This window comes from Lepisosteus oculatus, chromosome 13 (assembly GCF_040954835.1).
Source record: "Lepisosteus oculatus isolate fLepOcu1 chromosome 13, fLepOcu1.hap2, whole genome shotgun sequence".
NCBI lineage: Eukaryota > Metazoa > Chordata > Actinopteri > Semionotiformes > Lepisosteidae > Lepisosteus > Lepisosteus oculatus.
In genome coordinates, this window is record NC_090708.1 from 20,635,956 (window position 1) to 20,648,035 (window position 12,080).

Sequence of the window (12,080 nt, forward strand, 5' to 3'; positions counted from 1 at the left end):
CCCGTTGGAGAATCTGCGGTTGAAGAGCTGCTTGTCTGAGAATAGTTGTGGGCAGCTGGAGAGCATTTATGTGTAGGAGAGTGGAAGGGCACGATTACAACTTGGTCTCTTCCCAAACTTCTGTTAAACAACACCATAGTTGAGTTAAATGCATGGTGACTTTCCTCTAGAATCCCATTGCCACTCAGGTAATCCTCTTGTAATACTTATAATTTCCATAACCTTTTATGTATTAAAGATCAGAGTTACTGGTCCACAATGACTGGGTTCAGTTTTGACTCATTTGTCATGGTTTGGCACTAGATAAACAATTTTCTAGTCAGTTGGTATTATACCTACAGTATACTGAGTGACTTTTGGAAGAGTTTTGTTAATGGTTTATGAAAAATCCTCGAGTAACATTTGTAGAATAACGATGGGCTCTGGGGATTCATTTATCTCAAGTGCTTTTAGTACCTGTAATATGTCTGCCTCTTCTATGCTAAGAGAAACAATTTAGCATGAGTTTAAGAGATAACACTGCTTTCCATTGCATAGAAACCAGCTATGTCTCTGTTAATTTGTAGTAAGACTTGTCTCTGAGGATGCCCACAATCTTTGTAAATAATTTATAAATAACAGTTTTTTTATGTCCATGTTTTAGTCTCATAAATACATATTTAAGTTTTATGCCTCCTTATTACTCCTCTGTCTCACTATGCTGAAACCAATAAACAACTTTATCTGCTCTATTGGTTTCCATTTCCTGATTAGAGGGTGTGTGTCACCTGCTATTATATTTTAATATGGTATCAGAATCATTTTACTGATAATTGATAACCAATGATAATGCACTACAAGTGGCATCAGAGGCCTTTTTATTTAAATAGAAATTTTGTTTTTCTTTACCCAGAGGCATGTTGTTAATTTCTTCTCTCTAAATAACTGAGTGAAATATTCATTTACTACATCAACCGTTTCCCTTTCATTATCTAGATATTTCCCATTATCATCCCCATTCTACACATGACCTTGTAAAGAAACACCAAGAACTGTAACCAAGAAATACTTTTTTGCCATAGCAACAGCATGTAGAGAGGGGTCAATACCCTTTCACACCCAGGCAGAGAAAGCACTGATGTGGAAATAACTGTGGTAAAATTGAGTACGAACACAAAAGTTACAGAAAATAAGTATATTGAAGTAGGATATAGATTACATTTTCTCTTGCAATCCTCCTCCTACTCTCTGTACAGAGAATATGTATTAACTGTAGATGGAGAGTCTTGGAAGAGTTTGAAATGTGACAGTAAAAAAGGAGATCATAGAGCTCCAGGGAGAAATAAATCTGATAGTGGAATACAGTGACATCAGTTAACTTGATTTCAGTGCTGAAGAATGTAAAATGAATAAAGCTTTTAGACTGATAAATGAGAGACAGCAGTAAAATATGGCGGACACAATCATTTATGTAATAATGAGCAGAGCTATGAGCAGCTTTATTAAGCTGAAGGAACCACTAAATCCATATAGTGTTTCACACCACTTGATGTAATCGTATTTAATATAGCATATATGATGAAACTGGACAGTGCTGATTGAGTCTGAAAACCTGTTTAAGTATAAAAGGAACAAACCTGTATATTCATATGTCTTCTATAACATTGTGCTTTTGCCAAACTAAAGAAAATTGAAGAGATTTACTTTATCAGTTTAGGGGAAAATGCTTCTAAAAAAAAAGAGCAGCTGAAGTAGGGGTTGATAAGTTTCCTTTTATCAAATGTTTGTGTATCTCAAGAGTTATCTGACAATTTGTGGAAAAGAATTAGACCTTCGGAATTATTATTTATGTTTTCAACACTTTCCATTGCTCCACAGTATTTGAAAGTATACATTAAGATCTTTGTGAACCTGAATCTACATACAGCTTGATGAAAAAGATTTTCTTTTCAAAGCAAGACATTACATATACCAGCCCTTAATCTAACATTGTTTTACAAGATGTAGCCAACGACCTCAGGCAACCTGCCTTCGAATCTCATTCAACATCCATCCATTTTCTTACAACTTTATCGATTTCAGCGCTGCAAGGGTTTCCGGAGCCTATCCCAGCAAGCAACTGGTGCAAGGTGAAATAGACCCTGGACAGGACAGCAGTCCATCACAGGGCACACAGAGACACAAACACACACATGCACGCTCTCACACCAGGGCAAGTTTTCCCAAAAGCCAATTAAGCTACCACTATGTGTCACGCTCCACACTTGCCCTCGCAAAAGCCATTATATTCCCAAACCCGCTGTTTCACCATCTCATTCCTAACTGAACCCATCACATTCTCACAGGCACCAGATTCCAGTGATTCTCATTCCTGAACCAATTCTCCAACCCCGTCCCTTTCCCTTCACTATTTAAAGTTTCCTCATGCACCAAACCTTTCTCACTATTGAAAAGCCTCCGTTAAGAGTTTTCTGGTGCTTGTTTTTGTCTTGTTGGATTTCGTGGTTTCTGAACTTAACTTTTCCCTTTCAATCTTTCGCCTTTTGGATTGTCTTCTCAGTTTATCTCGGCTCGTTCTGGTTAACTGATCTCTAGCTTCTCCTATCGACCTTGCTTTTGGATTACGAATTTGGATTGTTTGCCTCTGCATCCTCTGCAGAATTTACGGCTAAGTACAGGATCCCCAGAGAACAACCTGCTGGATCCCTGACACTATATCTTTAGACTGCTGGAGGAAACGAGGGTAACCAGGGGAAACCCACACAAACTTCAGGCAGATAGCACTCCAGGAATTGGGCACAGGACCTCAGCACCATAAGGCAGCAATGTGAACTACTGCGCCATCGTGCCACCCTTGTTAAACTTCCCTTTAAAGGAAAAAACGCTGTATTTCCACAAGTGAAAGCCCACCCTGTTCTTAACAACAGTTCCACTCTTGTAGTATCAGTATCAGTATCAGGATGAAACTGGCGGTTGTGGACGGATGATTTACTCTTAAAAGCATTGCAATGTGCACAGTGCTGAGGGTCACTTCTGTCTCCACACCCACACACTCAATCACCAAGCATTCTACAGGGCTGTATTAGAAACCCACACAAAGGTTTGTAAGGCCTAAGACTCAATCTCTTCTACCCCCGATAATTAAAAACAGAAACAAATATTTCTGGGAGGATGCGAAAAAAATGATATGCTATGAAAGCACCCCAAAAGACAGAAAATGACTAGAAAGAATAATTAATGAAATCTAGATAAAGCTTGTAGTTCACAAGTTTAAAGGCTGTTTTTATCTTGTCACTGATTTATTTTACACAACTTTCACTAAATCATTTAGCACCAAAAATTTGATCAGCTCTTCTGGCCTATGTGTCTATAAAACATAAACTACGTATTTTGTGCATTTTGAATATGTTGCATTTTTGTGTTGCCAAGACTGCCCATGACTACAGAAATATTGGAATATAATACATTACATGTAATATTCATTACATCTAATAAATAGATAACAACAGTAATTCAAGGAGAGTCCCCTTTTATATTTAATGACTGTACATAACCTAGGAAATACCATTAACATAAACTGGCTTTGAAATACTGTATACTGAATGCTTCTTCAGAAGCTCAGATTAGCAAAAGACTTAAAAGTAAAAGTAGTCATTTTTAATACTGAGCCTTAGTAATGCAGCACCTGGTTTTGGCAACACATTGCTTTACTTTAAGAAGGCCTTCATAATAATCCATCTATTCTCTACCCGCTTTATCCAATACAGGGTTATTGGGGAACCAGAGTCTAACCAGTAAACAATGGGTGCAAGGCAGAACTAGAACATACAAACTCCACACAGATAGTATCCCGGGAATTGAACCCAGGGCACCAGTGCAGTGAAGCATAATGACAACCCTTATGCCTCCTTCATAATAAGCTTATTTCAGAACTACACTGAACTTGCTCTGACTTCTTGCTTCCCTGCAGATACAAGCTGACAGTGTGACATGAGCTGAATAAAACTGCCGATCTGGTCCCTGAATTATTTAAGTGTCATGCATTATTTAATATTTATAATTGTGTTGCGGCAATACATAAATTTTAACAAATGTTGCAACATTTTATTTCTATAGAGTTTGGGAATTGCCGTCAATGTAATGAGAGTTAAGTAGAAAAACATGTACACAAACTTTCCCTCGAATCCCCTAGTCACAACCATGTAAGAATTTATTTTTAGGCATTTCCCATCAGATGATTTAATCAACTGATGTGAAATGCATGAAATAAACTAAAATGGTCAAAGTCACGTAACAGACTTTCTTCCACAAGTGCTCCATGTCCAGAAATACAGAGATGTTGATAACTGAATTCTATTACAGAAATAAGATGGATCCTTAAGAAAACAGTGCACAAGTGACCATTTTAATACGTTTTTTTAATGTTTGACTCTATTGATTGTTTGTATCTGAATCCCCACCTGTCAGAGTAAAAAATGAAACAGAAGCACCGAACAGAGTAGTAACTAAAATAAATTGAACGAAATTCCACAAAAGAAATGAAGCTTTTACCTCAACAGCAAAAGGAGAAAAAAAACATTTTCTGTCGACGGACGTGGCTACTTTAATGAAATACAGACAATTCCATTTTCTTATTTAATTGTTTGTTTTTGGAGATTTATCATCTGTGAATTTGAAACCAACTGAAATATTCACCATGTTCTGGCATAATAGAGGGCACCACTCAAGCAGACTGTGAAACTCGTATGTAGGAGGCTTTAAGCAGACTACTTCACTTGGCCACTTGAATTTAAAATCAATAGCTAATCCTTTAAAGAAGCTTAGTCCCATCAACCCCCATTTCAGACTGACGTCTTAACACTCAGTTAGTCTCCAATGCTGATGGCTTCCCTTTTTAATTAGGATCTCCCAAATTCCTGATTGCGCTGTTTCTGGGAAGGAACACATGGCCGAGTTGCAAAGCTGAAGACTGGAATATTTCATGAAATTTTCAGTTTAGTTATTTCCACGTCTTTGACTCTTCAGTTAAGTAGAGCAGAAGAAATTATACAGAATCTTAATGCAGCTTTGGGAATTAACTCTATTTACCTTTGCCTAGCTGTCCTTTTTCTTAAATAATAAGAGACATCCCACTTATATCCACTCCAGGAAGAGTATATGCTTTATGCTCACATTAACAACCTGGAATGGGAAAAAAATAACTTACTTTAGTACTAAAATGTCACAAAATGGAATTAATTATATCTGTCAAACATAATCTGTGCAAAGCAGTTTTTTAGAGTACATAGAAACCAGGGAAAAGTCTTTAAACCATCAGTGAAAAATCTGTTTCAGTAGTATTTTTATCATTTTTAATTTCTTTTTTTTTTAAACGTAACTCTACAGTTATTCTGTAGTGTTCAACAACAAAACAGCAGCACACAGGAAAAAGGTTTCAAATATTTAAATAGAGCATATCCTTTAAATCAAGAGAGCATTTTGGGGCCATTTGTGTGCAGTGTTTGAACCACAGAAACCCTTTGAATGTCAGAGAGCATTTAGATTCATATGCCAAACATACTTTTTTTGCTGCTTTTGAATGAGAATAATTCAGCTAATTAAAACTGTTGGCATATTTGTTAGATACAATTTTAACCTCTAAGTAATTTCCTGTTTTGAGTAAAACGTTTTTCAAATGTGTGCACCAATGAAACCACTTATTTCTAGGCAAGGATCCAAAAACCCCCAGCAGTATTTATGACTGTGCTTATAGCTACAGATTGACTTGGGCAGATGGTATTTAAAGAGCACCATCAGAAACATTGTCTGAAAACATTTGTACATTTATTGTTGAAGAAAGCAAACTTGATTAAATAAAGCAAATGTCATACTGTATATGACAGTGTTATGAAGGTTTCTAATTTTCCCCACCTTTGAAGAAGCTGAATACAGCAGATAGCCTGTCCTGACTTTACTGTTACTCCTCAGGGAACAAGTCCCCATCACTTACCTATTGTCTCTTGATCTGAGCCTCTGGCGTTTCTCTCAATCAGACGTCCCATGAAGGACACTCATTGAGCGGAGTCCCATCCTCACTGTGGTTGTATTCATTTGGATCTACTGAAAATCTTACTCCAAGGGGTTTCTAATTCAAGCCTGGGACGAAATTCCACATGCTGGACCACTGTGCCAGCCACCACTTAGAATTGAATTTAAGCAATCTTACACAGATTAGAATGGAATGGTGTTTTCTTATTCCCACTTCAGTCTAAGGTGCTTGCTGCATTAATGAAGTGAACAGGACGTGTTGCCAGAGGCTGTGAAGAGAAAATAGTATAAATCAGTATCAGAAAAATGACACAAGGTGGTTTTGATCTATTGCTATATTTTTGATGTCCGTATTAGCTTTCCCAGATCTGTCAGAACAAAGAGCCAGTTTCGTAGCCTACAATTGTGTGTATATGCTTATGTAACTGTTCTCCCTAATGTTTCTAAATCAAACCTTATCTACTGTAACGCTTTTGTGCATTCTCCGATGGTCGTCAAGGTGTTTCTGATGAAACATCCAGCTAACATTTGTGGTTATTGAATTTGTTTGTTTGAATTTGTTTATTGAATTTGTGCTCATAGATAATTTCACAAGGAGTACACGTGAGCACAAATACATGTGGGAAAGTATTGACACATTTAATATTGAATTATTTAGATTTTTTAACATATTTTTTGTTACGCAGTGGTGTGGTGGCTCAGTGGTTTAGCATTGCTGCCTCGCAGCGCTGGGACCTTGGGTTCAATTCATGGACTTCGTATGCTATCTGTGTGGAGTTTGTATGGTCTTCCCATATTCACATGGCTTTCCTCTAGGTACTCCGCAGGTTAACTGGCCCTGGTCTGAGTGTGGGGATGTCTGTGTGTGCCCTGTGATGGACTGGTGTCCTATCCAGGACATACCCTGTGTACTCTTAATAATTCCACGAAACAACTAGCAGTGGGATGAAATAAGGGATTTCAATTTTATACCTTGAACACACAATTTAATGAGTGAAAGGCCCCTTAAAACGAGTGGCTGAAAGAAGGGCCACTTGTCAGCCAGGACACTCTTGGTGAAACAGTGACCCCTGTGGTCACCTGGGAGACTGCAAGCCCACAAGTGGAGGTTCAAAGGAGGCAGGCTGGAGGTACAGTAGAGTAGAGTATACAAAAGCAATGGCAATTATAACTTTAAAAACAGATCAAAGGAGCATGAAATAGAAATTAGATGAGCATATTCCTTACTTTAGAATGAACAGTGAAACACAAACCAGAGGGCACAAGGGGAAACTACTTGGAAATAGGAATTTAGAAACTGAGCACAAGAGGCATCTCTTTACACAAAGAACAGTGAGACTATGGAATAAGCTAACCAGACGTGTTGTTGAAGGCTGGACCCTGGCTTCTTTCATGAAACAGGAGGATGACAACCTTGGTTCAATTAGCTACTAAACTAACTTACAAACAAACAATATGGGACGAATGCCCTCTTTCCATTTGTAACCTTTTAAAATATCAGTTCAGTTCAGTTTATTGTCATATGCACAAGTGCGATGAAGTGCTTATTTGGATGTATGCTCCAATACAAAGACATTAAGGAAACACCAAGAACAGAAACACAGGACAGCAGCAGCAACATACAACTTAAAAAAAAAACATCAGTGTGAGCCAGTGGTAGGGGTAGACTTCAATAATCTGACACCTTGTGGGAAGAAACTGTCTCTGAATCCGGAAGTTTGGGCCTTTATACTCCTATAACGCTTACCAGAGGGAAGAGGGGAGAAAGAGCTTTAATTACTTCTCAAACAATATGGAAAGAAGGTATTGTGCATCCACTTTTATGATATTTAAAATATTGAACAAAATAAAAATGATTTAGTCACATACTGTAAAAAGGGCATCAAATAACATAAAAAGTCTAGTTTTCATGTTATCATATTATATTATCAAAGTCATATTCACTCTAAAAAAAAACATTGAGAAGCATTAAAAACACAACAGATGTTTACTGTGTTTTTATTACCTCTCAGTATGTATACTTGGAGTTGAAGTTTATAATGAAACTTCAGAAGACAAACACCAGTAGACAGCAATCCCAGACATAAATTCAGGCCTCAAGTCTAATCTGTCCCAGCTCTCTTTGCAATGTTGCTACTGGTTTTATTTTTTGGGGTGGAGGGGAGCACACTCAGTAGTCCTTCAGGTTTGGGGTTCAAGTCTCTGCTGCCGACACTGCTGTTGTACCTCGTGTGAGGTACTTAACCCCAGTTTCTCCATTTGATCCTGTGGGGACCTGCACCAGTGAGTAATCCCTGCTCTCTACTTAACACTACAGAAACCAGGATCAGCCACAGTGCCTCTGGATTGGACTTCACTTTTTCTTTTAATTGCTTTCAATCATCTCCTCTTCTCTGGTTATTGTTTCATTGATCGCATCTGTTATTCATTGCATTGATATTATCCGGTGTGTTAATGTGATATGTGGAAACCCTTAACTTTTCTATTCTATGTTAGTTCTTGTAGGACACACTCTGTATTTTCGGCACCGTCCTTCAGCCAGTCAGCCAACACTTGAATGTCATTGTCATCTTATTAATGAATACTCTGCCGCGTTCACATCTCACATCTGAATTAAAATTTGTCTGTTGCTACAGGACTCAGTGGTCATCCTTACTTTTTTTTTTTGTGGGAGGAGAAACAAGCTGATGATTTAATGCAAACTAGAAAGAGGACAATCAACCTAAATGCATTAGATTTTGATTTAAACACTGAAGACGTTTATGAGAAGCATTCTGCTGCAGTCTTGTTTTCCTTTTACACTTAAAGACACTTGCAAAAACTCTGCACTCTAATTGATCTGGAGTGTTACCAGACGCAGTAGTAACAAATGAATTTATACTCCGCATTCCTTCACCAACCTTTTTCAATCTGAACACATCTTTCTGTTGGAAAATACAGAGATTCTTTAAATAACTTATTAAATTCCTGAAAAATTAGTTTACATACAAGCAATGCCTGTCTGTCATATAATAATATGCAAACGAACAGGTAATAGATTTATTCTATGCTGAAAAGAAAGGAAACACAATATTTCGGCTGTGGAACCTTCATCAGGTGCATATTATAGTTGCATTACTGTATAATATGGTGACTATAATTGTGTTACAACATCATAACTAAGGTCACCTTAAATTTAATTGATCTATGTAATATTTTCTCTAATCTTAACATTTTGCTAACCTTGTTTTAAAATTGTTGTTTAAAATAATCACACAAATCAAACAATATGAAGAGAGAATGTGCAGGCACAAAATATATTAAGGACATTTTATTAATAACTTAGCTATTATTGAATCTCATTTGGGTCGTACCTGTAGGTGTTTTTTTCTTGAACAGGAAAATTATGAAGTTCCGATTATTTGGGTTTTTTTTTTGTTTCATCACAAGATGAGAACCATAACAGGTTATCTTATTATTGCATTAAATCATGAAATATTCTATGAATATATTAGGACCTAACAAAACTAGCTTCACTCCTAATACAGAGAGAAACCACAGCTACAGAATGTCAGTTCATGGGTGATTTAAAGAGATTATGCAAACACAGATTAATATTATGGGTAGATATTATACTCAATGATTGTCAGCTAAATCCATCTACTGACACTAAATTTAACACTTTTTAACAAGGATGGTTGTAACTGTTCTACAAGAGATTACACTTGAAATAATTGCGTTTTGTTACAAATTAAATTGGAAGCAAGGCTTTAACCTCTTAGTTTTGACCATCTCATTTGACCAGACCCATTCTAATCTCTTTTTTAGCAGCAGGGTATTCTACTAACAGGCCTAGAAGAATAAAGCATCAGGGTGCTGTTTAGGAAATAAACATTGTGACTCTTCAAGGAATCAGTGTTTCAGTACTGCAGCCGCTGTTACATTTATGCAGAACTGCAAGCACCAGAACTGATGTGCCGTGCATTAGAAGTGGCATGACATTTCAAGGAGAGGGCACCCTCCAAAATGTTTCATCACGCTAATATGACAAAAGGTCAGACAAAGTGTTGAAGGACTGGTGAGGTAATTCACATATTCCCCTCCTGTGTGTCCTTGAATATCAAAAAATGGGGACAAAAAAGCAGGATTGATACTGGAATTTAGGGAATCTGCTGAGCCTGAGCAGAAATGTGGCGGTTTATTAGAGCGATTTTAAAATGTTGGCCAGTCGGAGGAAATTCAAAACAGTATCCTGCTGAAAAACATGAAGAACAGCAGGTGTTCGGTAACTGTCGTTACAGAATGTGGCTGTCATGTCTCAGAAGTGAATTGCATACATCAATAATTAATAATCAAATTGCTGGGTGGAAACAAAGGCCTTTGATATGAATTGCAATTACTTACGGACAATAAAATTGGAGCAACAGCTATCGAAGTGTGAGCTCCTTCAAAGGGAGAAAATGGAGGAATAACACTGCTTCAAAGGGATTAGAATGATCATCGATGATAAATAACAAAAAAAACAGTATACATTCTTTACAGTTTTGAAAAAGATGTGATTAACCTCTCCATTACAAACACTGAACTTCATGATTACAATCCCTTTAACAACCCAATTGTTAAAGATTTGGGAAGAAAAACAATCCACTGGTTAAATGAATCTCAAGTCATGAGCTGGTCCTCACTGGTCTAAATGATCTGAATTAAAGTGCTTTCAGTGATTCCTGATTGCTACAGTTTTAGGTGTTAAATGCATGCTATTATTTTTATATTTTCTTCTAAGAATTAGTTACTTGATCAAGTTTTTTTTTACCCAGTTTGGAATAGACAGTTCTGTGTTTATCTCAACTCAGAGCTACAAACCCTATGTCTGCACACAAGGCAGACTCCTCAGACACACACTTTCAAGCCACTTGTCTTTTAACACTTCACAGGCTGCATAGCCCCATACTGGAGATTCAGCTGAGATTGGAGGAGAGAGGTGGACCTTATCAACAATACCTTGAACCTGAAAGTGCCTAGGAGACCACAGGGGTCGCTGTGCTGCTGGGAGTTGAGAGAGCTAGCTAATCACCGTATTCTTGGTGACAATTAGCCCAGTTTGCTCTGCTGTTTGGAGAGTCATAGTCCACTTGTGAAGAGGGGATTTTTTATGATGAACGAAATCTTGTTCTTGTTTTGAAATGCTTTGAAAGACTAAAATCAATTAAAACTTCCTTGCAAAAATATAATGGAGAATGCAATTGATCCATTTGCATTTACTGAAAAACTGTGCATTGATGGCCTAAAGATAAGATTAACAGAAGAAAGAAACAAATTCTGGTGAAAGGTAGGCTCAGTGACCACAGCCTGGCCATAGTAACTGGCCTGGCTACCCAGAGAAGACAGACTAAGTGACCACAGTGACAAAAGCCTGCGGTCGACAGCCAGAAACTGGGTGACACAGGCAAACTCGAGTGCCCTGAGAGGACAGGCATAGTAGCCTTGCTTGACTACACAAACTAGCCTGGCTCTGCCCCTGGAGGACTGTCTCTGTGACCACAGCCTGGTCATACAAACTGGGTGACTGTCAGGAGGAAGGAGAGATGGTGATAGACTTCCTACTACATATTTTAAAAATAAAAATACAGGAAGTCCTCGACTTACAACGTATCAAACTTACGACCACTCGCACTTATTAAGGCCACCCCCTTAATCGTATTACTGTACAGTACTGTATATAACTTTCGTGTTAATTGACAGGTCCTAATAATATTGCTCCCCATTGGGAGAACACAGAGAATAATATAATTAGGATTTGTCAGTTTATTTAAGGGTGTGATTTTGACTCTGGCTATTCTTTATTTATAGGCTTGTGTTTTTCAATCAGTCACTCAGGCTGAGCTCTCAGACATGACACTACCCAGTCTTCTTCATGTACTGTAGGGAATACCAAATATTTATTTTTGAAATATTGGCAGTTCAAATATTTTAAACTTCAATCAAGACTACAAGTCTTCTAAAAGATGTGAATGATACAAAAGCCATTTAAATGGACTAACAATCTTGTAATAGATTAGAGAGTCAAATGTCAAGATATAATGGCTTGAACATCG